We start from the raw sequence: 12,829 nt of genomic DNA, 5'->3' as shown, positions 1-12,829 counted from the left end.
GATAACTTCAGAACGTCATTTCAACATTCAGATTTTATACCTCTAAGAGCTTAAGGTATAAATTACTGGTAGATTTTCACCAATTCTACTGTATGATTTTACTCAATTCTTTTTGTCAATGCTAACTTCTATTTGGCCTAACTAAAATCTGTAATTTTTTAAATAAAGAAAATAAATTGGGTCACCCAAGATTCAAATATAAGGCCTGGGTTTCATAAAAACAGTGTTTCAAATAACTCTATCAGTAAGACTTGCATTTAAATGGGACCACATTTATTATCCAAGACTTATTGGCATCTATGGCTCTAGTACATAATTCTGGCTTACTTTTCTTTAGAAGGGTATAATTCTCATTGACAGTATGTTTTAGGCAGAAAAATACTCAAAGATGTATGGCTGTATCTACAAAAGCAGTTTATGTTAAAAACATAAAAATGATAATAGTATATAAATGTATTAAGGAAGAAGGTGTGTCTCTTCAAATAAATTTTTAGAAGAATTTATATGATAAACTATAAGAGATAACTCCATTTCTATAAAGCTTATGATCCACAGTCAAAAGATACTTGCCTTCATCTTAAAAATTAGGTGTTTGAGAAAAGTAATTATATTTTTAATTATGAATATTTTTAATTATGAATAATACAACCTGAAATATTGAAAAGAGCAGCAACAACAGCAAAAAACATGAGTCTGGAACATTCTGGACTCATTACCTGGCACCTTACAGGGCAACTATAAATGCTATATAAACACAGATAAAATGAAAGACAGGAAATCTCACACACAAGAATTATGTGCTGACATAGCACAGACTTCCTGTTTTCACTCCATTAAATCTGATTTCCACATATGGCCTCTAAAAAAACAAAGTGAGCCTCGAGTGAACATTGCAATTTATGCACAATGTGTAGCTTTAGGAGTTATCTCTTTTCTTAACATTTTTAAAGAGGGAAACACTCAAGAGAAAAATGACTGGAGCTGTCTGGGTGGCTCAGTCAGTTGGGCTTCCCGCTGTTGATTTGGCTCTGGTCATGGTCTTGGGGTTGTGGGATCGGATCCTGGGTCAACTTCACTGGGTGTGGAGCCTACGTGGGATTCTCTCCCCCTTTCCCTTGGCCTCCTTATCTCCAAGTGTGTGGTCTCTCTCTGAAAGAAGGAAAGGAAGAAAGAAAGAGGAAGGAAGGAAGGAAGGAAGGAAGGAAGGAAGGAAGGAAGGAAGATGACTAAAAAAAGTGGCATTTAACTTCAAGGAAATCATGATTCTTGACATTTTTGTTACTGAGAGACTCTAAAACTTGGGTAAACATTGTCTGGTAAAGGAGTTATGTTCCTTTATGAAGCCCCAGATACAAAACCTCAAAGTTCTCTAAGATTTGTGAGGTATTTGGGGAAATATCTAAGTAAACCCATATTTTCTCTTAACATCTTCAAAGAACAAGAAAAAAACATTGCCTAATGAGTTCTTTTTGAGGCTTAAGCAGAAGATTTAAGAAATACATGAGAAAAGTAACATGTGTTCATGAAATTGTTTTAAAAGAAAAGATTTCCTGAGAAGAATGTGACTGCAGAATTTCTTCCATACATTTTCTTGAAAAAATGGCTTCATGCACTGCTGACAAACTGATTAGGTATAGATGGAGGGAGTCAAAAGAAATTCCTTATTGCTTTTGATGAAACTCATGAAACTTATTCAACTTAGAGACAAAAATTATTGAACTTAGAGACAAGACACTTCAAAATTCAAGGCAGTCTTGCTTGATGAGAAAAGCCTAGTTTGGAGGGGAAGAAATAAGGTATTATTATCTAGTACCAACTACCTTAGCAACTTTGGGAAACGATACTTAATATCCTGGCAACCAGGGCTACTCAGCTCCAAACCATCATAATGACCACTACTACTGATTTGTCCCTGCTGTGTTGGATGCTTTACTCAGCTTCATTTTCTAGTCTGGTGAACCTGGTCATATTATTTAACTCCAGTCTTCCAATTTCTTACTGAAGCAAAGTTAATGATAGTTGCATACTTGTGAAGATTTTAGCACTTAGCATACAGAGTGCCTGATAAATAATAACCATTTTATACATGTTTTCTTCTTATTATTACCTCTTGAATCATAACCTAGAAGTACATATTATTTAAATATGGGTATCACAGTAAAATCATGCAAGAAATTGGAAGCCATAACTTTTAGAAACTGGGTAACATGTTTTGTCAGACTGTGTAGTATTCGGCCCACAGAGTGTTTTCATTTTTAGATGTCGAATTATTTCTCAGTGTATAAAAATAGGCTTAATAAACCAATTTTGATCTCCAGCTTTCATAAGAAATGTAAAATATCTGATCATTTTAGGTGTATCAACCCAAAGGACAGGCACAGGGTAAACTTGGAGCCATATTTTTAGTAAAGTTTCTCAAGTTTGATATGGCTTCCATGTTTATAGTTATCTTCACAATGAGAACAAAATAAATATAATTCCTCATGGTGCCTGCAACTTTATGGACCAATATTATTTTTTGTAGATTTTTTTCCATAGAGTTTGCAAACTGGTTGTGCCCTGCTTTTGACTGAGATATACAGATTTAACTCCTTCTGTCTGAACTACCAAGGTAAGTGAAATAAAAGTTGTTTTTCAGGTGTGTGCCTTTTGTTTGGGTGCATACTATGTCACCCCTTTCTAGGACTGTTTCCTTTATAAGCGTAAAATAATAAAGCATACATATGTATATACATATTTTGAACTGATGGGATGCTGTGCTTAATAGTCTCAAAATATTATGCCATCCAAATATCCTTAAAGTAGATGAATATTCTAAGTAAACTTGTGTGTGTGTTTATTGAAATATTATAGACACATACCACTGAGTAAATTTAAAGGGTATAACTTGTTGATTTAATACACATATATTGCAATGCGATTACCACTTAGCCTTAGCTAACACCTCTATCACATCACATATTTTTATTTCTTATTTGTAGTGAGAATACTGATGACTAGTCTCTTAGCAACTTTCAGGTATATCATACAGTATCATTAACTATAATCACAATGCTGTGTATTAGATCCCCAAGCTTATACATCTTATAACTGCAACTACATACACTTTGATCAATATCTCCCCAAGGCACCCACTCCCCAGCCCCTGGTAACCACCACTGTACTCTGTTTCTGTGAGTTTAGCTTTTTTAGATTCCGCATATGAAAGATATCACACAGTGTTCACCTTTCTCTGTCTGACTGACTTATTTCATATGTGCCTTGAAGGTCCATACACATGATCACAAATGGCAGAAATTTCTTCTTTCTCATGGCTGAATAATATTCCATCATGTATTTACACCCAGTCCTTTTTATCCATTCATCTGTTGATGAACACTTAAGTTGCTCCCATATTTGACTATTGTTAAAAATGCTGTAATAAACATGGGAGTACATGGAATGTCTAGGTGACTCAGTCAGTTAAGCATTTGCCTTTGGCTCAGGGATTGAGTCCCACATCAGGCTCCTTGCTCGGGGGGGACCATGCTTCCCCCTCTCCCTCTGCCACTACCCCCTGCTTGTGCTCTCTCTCTCTCTCTCTGACAAATAAACTAAAAAAAATCTTTAAAAAAAAATGGGAGTGCAGATATCTTTTCAATATCCAGCTTTCATTTCCTTAGGATATATATACTCAGAAATGGGAATGCTGGAACATATAGTAGCTCTACTTTAAATTTTTTGAGAAAGCTTCATACTGTCTTCCAGAGTGGCTGAACCAATTTCTATTTCTACCAACAGTGCTCAGGGGTTCCCTTTTCTCCATGCCCTCACCAACACTTGTTACCTCTTGGGTTTTTTTGACAATGGTCATTTTAACAGATGTGAGATGAGATCTCATTGTGGTTTTGATTTGCACTTTCCTCATGATTTGTAATATTGAGCCTTTTTTCATGGACCTGTTGGTCATTTGGATGTCTTCTTTGAAAAATGTCTATCTGTTCCTCTGAACATTTTTTACTAGGAATGTTCATTTTTTGTTTTTGTTTTCAGTAATTGAATTGTATGAATTCTTTATATATTTTGGAAATGAACCCCTTATTAGGTATATGGTTTGCAAATACTTTCTCCCATGTCATAAGCCACTTTTTCATTTTGTTGGTTATTTTTCTGGGCAAAACCTTCTTAGTATGGTGTAGTTCTCATTTTTGCTTTTTGCTTTTGTGGTTTGTGCTTTTGATGTTATATCCAAAAAAATCATTGACAAGTTCAGTGTCAGGGAGCATTTTCACCTAGGAGTTTTATGGTTTCAGTTCTTGTGTTTAGCCTTTAATCCATTTTCAGTTGATATTTGTGAGTAGTATAAGGGGTACAATTTCACTTTTCTGTATATGGTTATTCAGTTTTTGACCACTATTTATTGAAGAGCCTATCCTCTCTCCATTGAGTATTTTTGGTCCAATTGTCATATATTAGTTGACCATATATGCAGGGTTTATTTCTGGGTCCTCTGGGTCCTGTTCTATTGGTGTATGTGTCTTTTTTTATGTCAGTATCATGCTGTTATGATTATTATACCTTCGTAGTATAATTTGAGATCAGACAATGTGATGCCTCCAGCTTTGTTCTTCTATCTCAGAATTACTTTGGTTATTCAGGATCTTTTGTGGCTCCATATGAATTTTAGGATTGTTTTCTCTTTATGTGAAAAATGCCACTGGAAATTTTATAGAGATTGCATTAAATCTGTAGATGGCTTTGGGTAGTATGGAGATTTTAACAGTATTAATTCTTCCAAATGCATGAATATGTATTTTTCCATTTGTCTTGTCTTATTCAATTTCTTCATCAAAATCTTATAGTTTTCAGTATATGGAACTTTCCCTGGTTGAATTTATTCCTAAGAATTATATTGTTCTGAAGCTATTATAAATGGAACTTTTAAATTTCTTTTTCAGAGATTTCATTGTCAGTCTATAAAAGCCCAACTGATTTCTCTATGTTGGCCTTATATCCTGCAACTTTGCAAAATTCATTGATTGACCAGAGTTTTTTAATGGAGTCTTTAGGATTTCTATATATAATATCATTTATCTCCAAGTAAAGACAATATTACTTCTTCCTTTCTGATTTAGATGTCTTTTATTTCTTTTTTCTTGCCTGATTGTTCTAGCAAGGACCAGGAACATGTTGAATAAGATTGGTAAAAATAGGGGTGCCTTGTTGGCCTAAGTGTCTGCCTTAGGCTCAGGTCATGATCCCAGGGTCCTGGGATTCAGTGGTGTAGGGCTCCCTGCTGAGCAGGGAGCCTGTTTCTCCCTCACCCACTGCCCCTCCCCCAGCTTGGGCTCTCTCGCTTGCTATCTCTCTCTCACATCTTCAGGGGGGAAAAAAAGGGATTTTAAGAGTAGGCACCCTTGTCTTGTTCCTGATCTTAGAGGAAAAGCTTTTAACCTTTCACCATTATATGTGATGTTAGCTATGGGTTTGTTTTATATAATCTTTATTATACTGAGGTATGTTTCTTCTATAATCAATTTTTTGAGGGTTTTTAGATGTTGTATTTTGTCAAATACTTTTTCTGTATTTATTGAAATGGTCATATGATTTTTATACTTCATTTTATTAATGTGCTGTGTCATATTTGTTGATTTGCATTCATTGAATCACTCTTGCATCACAGAGATATATCCCATTTGAACACGGTGTGTGATCCCCTTAATGTGCTGTTGAATTAAGTTTGGTGATATTTTGTTGAGAATTTCTGTATCGGTATTCATCAGAGATATTGGTCTGTAGTTTTATTTTCTTGCAGTGTCCTTCTGACTTTGGTATCAGGGTAATGCTGGCCTTGTGAAATAAGTTTGGAAGTGTTCCCTCTTCAATTGTTGGGAAGAGTTTGGGAAGGATAGGTATTAATTCTTCGAATGTATGGCAGCATTCACTAGTAAAACCATCTAGTCTTGGGTTTTTCTTTGTTGGAAGGTTTTTGATTACAGATTCAATTTACTCACTAATCTGTTCAGATTTTCTATTTCTTTATTCAGTTTCAGTAAATTTTATGCTTTTAGAAATTTATCCATTTCTAGATTACCCAATTTGTTGGCATGTAATTGTTCATAGTAGTTTTTTATGATCCTTTGTATTCTGCATTAATACTTGAAATGTCTCTTCTTTAATTTCTGATTTTATTTGAGAATTGTTTTTTTTTTCTTAGTCTAGCAAAAGGTTGTCAATGTAATTTATTGAGTCTAGCAAAAAGAGTGTCAATATAATTTATTGAGTACTGTGCATCTTAAAGAAATAAAGTATTTTTTTAAAGATTTTATTTATTTACTTATTTGACAGAGAGAGAGACAGAGAGCACAAGCAGGCAGAGAGGCAGGCAGAGGCAGAGAGAGAAGCAGGCTCCCCACTGAGCAAGGAGCCTGATGCAGGGCTCTATCCCAGGACCCTGAGATCATGACCTGAGCTGAAGGCAGTGGCTTAACCCACTGAGCCACCCAAGTGCCCCAGAAATAAAGTGTTTTTTACGTTGGATAACATTTTCCCTTTGGGTGGCATACTAGTTAATGTTATTCACCTTAGGGAGTCAGACATGAAACAATGTTCACACATACACACGCATACATATGCAAGAAAAAATGAATCAAAGTCACCCCAGAAAATGACAGCTCATTATGCAAGCAGAGCCCAGTGGAACATACTTGCTAACAGGCACACACCTCAGTAAGACAACATATATGAATCTTTACCAAAGTCTTTAAAAAATACTATAAACAAAATCCAGAGATTTATCTTGACACTCCTTTTAGAATATAAAATCTCTACAAATGTAAAAAAAAATTAAAAAGATAATAGGCCATAGAGTATTAGGTAAGGTTTTCAAATTGCTGTTCATTCTTGAAAACTATGTATTTTTCAAGCTGAATTAAATATTTTTCATTACACACCTTTAGTTCTTATATGGATAAGAACTATGAAAAGAATTTAACACAGTAATTAAAAATAATTGTTTCTCCAACCCAATAAAAGTTTACACCAAGTAAAACAATATTATTTTTCTTGCACTGGTATCTGACATAATTTTTATAGGGTTTTCTGTAAGTCTTTCTAAAGTGGGAGTAGGGGCAACAGAGTTCTTAATAAAATGACACACACAAAAAAATAAGAGTAAAATCAAAAAAATAAAAAAAAAGTAAAATCCATTTGTGTAACATATGGCTAAGATTAGAAAAATAATTAAGATTGGAAAAATAATGTGTCTTTACTCATTTTTGTGCTCTTTGTGTTCCATTAATATCCTATTTATTTGAGAGAAAATAACTGGGCCCTGAAAGATGCTACATAAGTGATTGTTTGATTCAGAAAAGAGTTACATCTCCTGAAAGAATATTACTATTGCTCATTTTATAATCAGAGGTAAATTTATAGTATAATCTCTCATATCCATGCTTCAACTAGAAATCTGAAACTGCTTTCAAAGAATATCATTTACCCTGGATGAATAGGATTTGTTCTGTTTCTAGATTAATAATGTTTCTGGAGTTTGGATAATTTTGTTCCCAAGTACTTTTCACTTCTACCACTTAATATAGCCCCGCCATGTCCCAAATTTTTGTTCTTGGTTTTTCTATCTCTTATAGAGTAAGAAATTAGATACATAATAAGTGTTTGCCTAATAGCAATATAATGCACTGAAACTTTTTTTTTTTTTTGCCTGCTAAAATATCACAACTGGGAGCCATTATTTCTTAAATATGACCAGCTAGACTACCATGATGTTAATCCTGTTAAATGCCACACTTCTGTTCCATGTCCCATAGTTTGGGCCAGCTGGTCACCACAAAGTTTTAGGATCCAGTGTATCTCTGTCATGCCCTCCCTAAGCCTCAAGTATTCCAGCAAATGATTTTTCCTACAGTACTTTGGTAATTCTTCCTTTTTTAATGAACAAGCATGAAAAGCTCTTTTAGAACAATTCCATGATTTGAATGCTTTCATTATTCGGATTGCCAGATAAGTTTTGCAGGATCCTTCCCCTCCAGTCTTGCTTTCATGTCCCTCCAAAGCATCTTCAAAATTCTTCACCGTGATTACTTCCTCCCTTCTCTTGTTTCTAGCTTAATCAGTTCCAGGCTAACTCCTCTTAACTGCTTCTTGCCTAGTCTTCTCTTTCACCCCATGAATAATGTTCAACTCTCTTTTCAAACTCTTTCCCCTTCTTTCCTTTATTTGAAACCTGACAACACAGTGTTTCTCACAAATGGACTGGTACACAATTCTCGTTACTCCCAGAATATTGTTGCCACCATCTTTCAATTACTTCTCCTTTTGAAATACATATAACTTAAATAACCCATTTTCTTCTTTTTCTAATTCATTCTCCAAGCTCCAGGAAACTCTGCTAAATTCTTCAGTGATTTATACACATGGCAAACGTGTTCATGGTGATGGTGGTGATGGTGATGGGGCATGATTGTGTTGCTGGAGATGGTATTTAAATTTTGCTTTTGTTTTACTCCCAACTATATTCCTGAGAAACTTCTTAAAAGTCCTAGCTTCATATTTTTGTTACCTTCACCAATGACTTTTATTTTTACAACACTTCAACCTCACTGTTATACCCCTTCAACAATTTAAACTTGTTATACTGTCAGGACTTGGAACTTACATCAAATCCTTTATTCCTCATGATCCTCCTCCCTTCCTTCTTTGTCCCTTATGTGATATGCAAAACACTGAAAGATGTTCCTACCACCTTTAGATTCCCTTACACTTTTTATCTTTTGCCACTCCACATGATGGGTTCTAGCTCAGGATACCATACAATGTTTTTTGTTTTTTGTTTTTTTCTTTTACTTCCACTATTAGATTGTTCAGCATTTCTAGAGGAATAAAGAAACTTCTGAAGACATGGTACTCACCCATACTGGGTCTTTAACTTCTCTTGTGCAGAGTTGTATTATTATCTTGACTCCCTTACAGTTTCACTCAGCTGTCGTTAAGACTGACAATTTAAAATATGTCACTAGACTTCAAAGGTTAATTTCCAAAAATAAACACATGAATTGAATTTATCTTCTATTTCTCAATTGCTAAATTTCATTTTTAAGTAAAATTACTTTCAAAATTATTTTTCTAGAATTATCAGTGAGGATTTATATCCAAGACATGTTTATTTTAATTACCATGCTTTCCTTTTACATGATAAATGAGAATTACTGAAGAAAAGTAACATTTTCATAAAACATCTTAGAAAATATGATTTACAAATACAAAATATCACTGTCATAATGATTCATATCTCACATCTAACCATTTAAAGTCTATAAAATTAAGGTTCTCATATTTTCGTGTTTTAATATTTACTTATGGTTTCTGAGTAGAAATGTATTTCAATTTCAAATAGAAATAATAGTCTGTGAATTTGTTGACATAGCAAAAAGAAAATACACATTTAATATTAGAGTAGGTTCTCTGAAGTTTAAGAAAGTAGTGTAGCTGAACTTCTTTTCCAGTTATTTGTGGGAACTACACAGTGTTCCTTCAGAAAACAATGTATTTCAAATGCCCTTTTATAATTAAAATATAAATGCAACTTATGTAGAAGAGCCCTTTGTATCCCAAAAGGAAACTAAACTGTTTGCTTCAGTTTGCACTAGATTACCAGTGCATAGATAATACCTGTATTTAGAACACAAGGAAATTGGAATAATATATATTTGATATCTATAAATATTATATATATTCAAAATATTTTAATATACATGTAAATGTATGTTCCATATTACGTATATAACATACTAAATATGTAATTATAATTTAATATTTCAAAAATGGAAAAAATTGCACCTTCATTGTCCTTTCTTACAGCTGTGTTAGTGTACAGTATTGAACATGTGTGTATATGTGTGCAGTGAGAAGGGAAATGAGACAAACATCTTCTGTGCCAACTTGCAGGAAACTGCTGACCTTATTTTCAACCATTTTCTGTAAGTTGTACAAACAGTAAGTGGTAAAGTGGTATTGTCATTTGAATTACAGATTTTCTTTCTGTTTATCCTCTGAAACTATAGTTTTAGATATACACAAGTCAAGAAAACCTGTATATAATGCTTAGGTTTTCAGGAGCCAGTGAACACCATGTAAATACAACAAGTAGAGTTATAATCTTTTAGGAGCAGCAGACAATTTTCTTAGGAATCTGTAAAGATGACTTCTATTTTTGACAAATACAAGAAAGGAAGATGATAGTGATTTTTTATCTGATCTCACAATGTTTATAGAATTCTTAGGTAAAGACAATCCAATCCCAATAATGTTTTTGAAAGGTAACTAGACAATGTTTGTTTTTCTTTCCTTTTTTTTTTTTTAAGATTTTATTTATTTGTCAGAGAGAGTGAGCACAGGCAGACAGAGTGGCAGGCAGAGGCAGAGGGAGAAGCAGGCTCCCTGCTGAGCAAGGAGCCTGATGTGGGACTCAATCCTAGCACCCTGGGATCATGACCTGAGCCGAAGGCAGCCGCTTAACCAACTGAGCCACCCAGGCGTCCCAACAATGTTTGTTTTTCTTTAATGATAAGTTTGGATTTTTGACACAGGCCTGATAATTTCTGGTTCAAGCCTGTGTTTCCCTTAAAAATCAGAGTGTTTCTTTTTCCAAAGATTATAACAATTTACATAATGATCACATATTGTAGGATTGACCTCCCCCTGAATGAAGGGACACAAACTGTTTTAAAGATTAAAATGCATTAATTGGATGCATTTAGTAAAAAGAAAACAAAAGAAGACTTTCTCATACTACTGAGGACCTGCTAAAAAGTTTGGTAGGATTGTTGGCAGCAGGGAAATCAACATTTATTAATGTTGAACATCTGAGAAGGCAAACAGTGAGCATAGCTTTTTTCATATAATCTTAGCAACTACCCTATAAAATGGTCCCTACTTTGAGAAAACCATGGTTCAGTAATAATAAATTGTTCAACATGGCACGTTGAACAAACACTAAGTAGTAAAGCAGTATTGTATTCCATATTTCTGTATCTTCAAAATCTGTATTTGTTCACCAACACTACTGGTTCCCCAGTCACCATATTTCTATGATGAGAGAGAAAGAGAGAGAGAGAGGCAACAATATAAGACTGCCAAACTCTTCCTTTACTGAGTGTGGACACTAAAAATCAAACCAGCAATTTTATTCTCTGTTTATGCTGAAAAATTACAGAAAAACAGCAAGGAGGAACACAAAACACAAAAAAAATCAAACTTCATTTTCTACCAAAGAAAAAGATAAATATAACCTCAAATAAACTGCAGATTCTAAATTAAACACAATGGCTGATATTAAGCAGAAAGAGAAAAGAAGAAAATGGAAAGCTATCTGGATGAAGTACCAATAAAACTCAGAAAATACCAGTAAAAATCCACTTTCTGTAGGTGGAAAGATTCACCTTGAAATACTATATTGCTTACTTATAACAGATAAAAGGACCTGGGGTTAGCAGGACTATTGACAGAAAGGCCCTTCTCCACACTCATTAGCTCAGAGAAACAAAAGTTGGGTAGCTCCACTGAAGTCACAGCTGAGCCAGGGCCATATTTGTTGTCTCTGTGGCAAAAACAAAAGTAGTCTTTAAAGTGTAAACCCTTAAAAAAATGCTCTAGCCCTTTCCTGCCCTTTAACACTACAAAATGTGGTCCAGGAAATACAACTCTAAGAGGCCATAGACAAAAGAAATACACAAACAGGAAAATTTGTGAACATCTTTTATAGTGAAAGTTATGTATTTATTTGACAGTTTTATGACACCAAAGAAGCAATGAACCCTGCTCACACCAAGATCTCAATTTCTAATACCATTCTCCAATGAAAGGAATCAGAGTTCCTTAGAAAAGTAGTTGATTCTAGGGCTGAAGCTGAGCTTTTGTGCCAAAAAATAACAACAGTTGTTCTATAATCCAAAGACTAAAATAAACATCTATACTATGTGTCAAGCTGTAAAATAAATAACAGAATCAATCAATCAATCAACGTAACATTTCTTCTTCACAGAAGAATTCCAATTAATAAATGTAGAAAAAATGAGGAAAATAGAAAATATCCATTATAAAATCATAGTAATAATCACTGCAGGGAAAATTCACTAATGGAAGCTAAAATCAGTGTTCAAAGTTTAAGCAGAAACAGAATATTTGCATAATGTCAGGGTATCTTCCCCAAATATTTAGTAATTTCAAAGGAAAAAGTATCTTTGCAAGACAGACTCCCAGAAGTCTGTCTAACTCCTGTTAGTCAAATAATAAAGGTTAACATCACCAGTAACACATACTGACATTATGTATCCCCTGATATTATGTCCTAAGGAAGGAACACGATCCTATGACCTCTGTGGCATCCTTCTTCAAAATGTACAGCCTCAAGCCAATCAAGAAAAAATATCAGACAAACCCAAACTGAGGGACATGCTATGAAATAACTGCCCAGTATTCTTCAAAAGTGTCAAGGATGTGAAAGATAAGGAAAGGAGGACACATTGCAGTTGGGAGGAAACTATGAAAACATGAAGACTGAAGAAGAGGTGGGATTCTGCAAAGATTCCTGAACCTGAAAAAATAAGATTAATGCAAAAATTTATAAAATCTGAGTAAGTTCTGTGCTTTAGTTAATAGCATTTGACTGAAGGCAATTGCTTAGCTTTAATAAATGTTCAATGGCTATATAACATGTTAATATAAGTGCAAACTGGTGAAGGATATACTGGGACTCTCTGTATTATATTTGCAACTCTTCTATAAGCCTCAGCTTATTTTTAAATTGAAGATAAAGCTTAGAATTTAAAATACA

Source organism: Martes martes (assembly GCF_963455335.1).
Source record: "Martes martes genome assembly, chromosome: 6".
NCBI lineage: Eukaryota > Metazoa > Chordata > Mammalia > Carnivora > Mustelidae > Martes > Martes martes.
The sequence above is the reverse complement of the archived record's forward strand: the minus strand, read 5'-3'. Positions refer to the sequence as shown.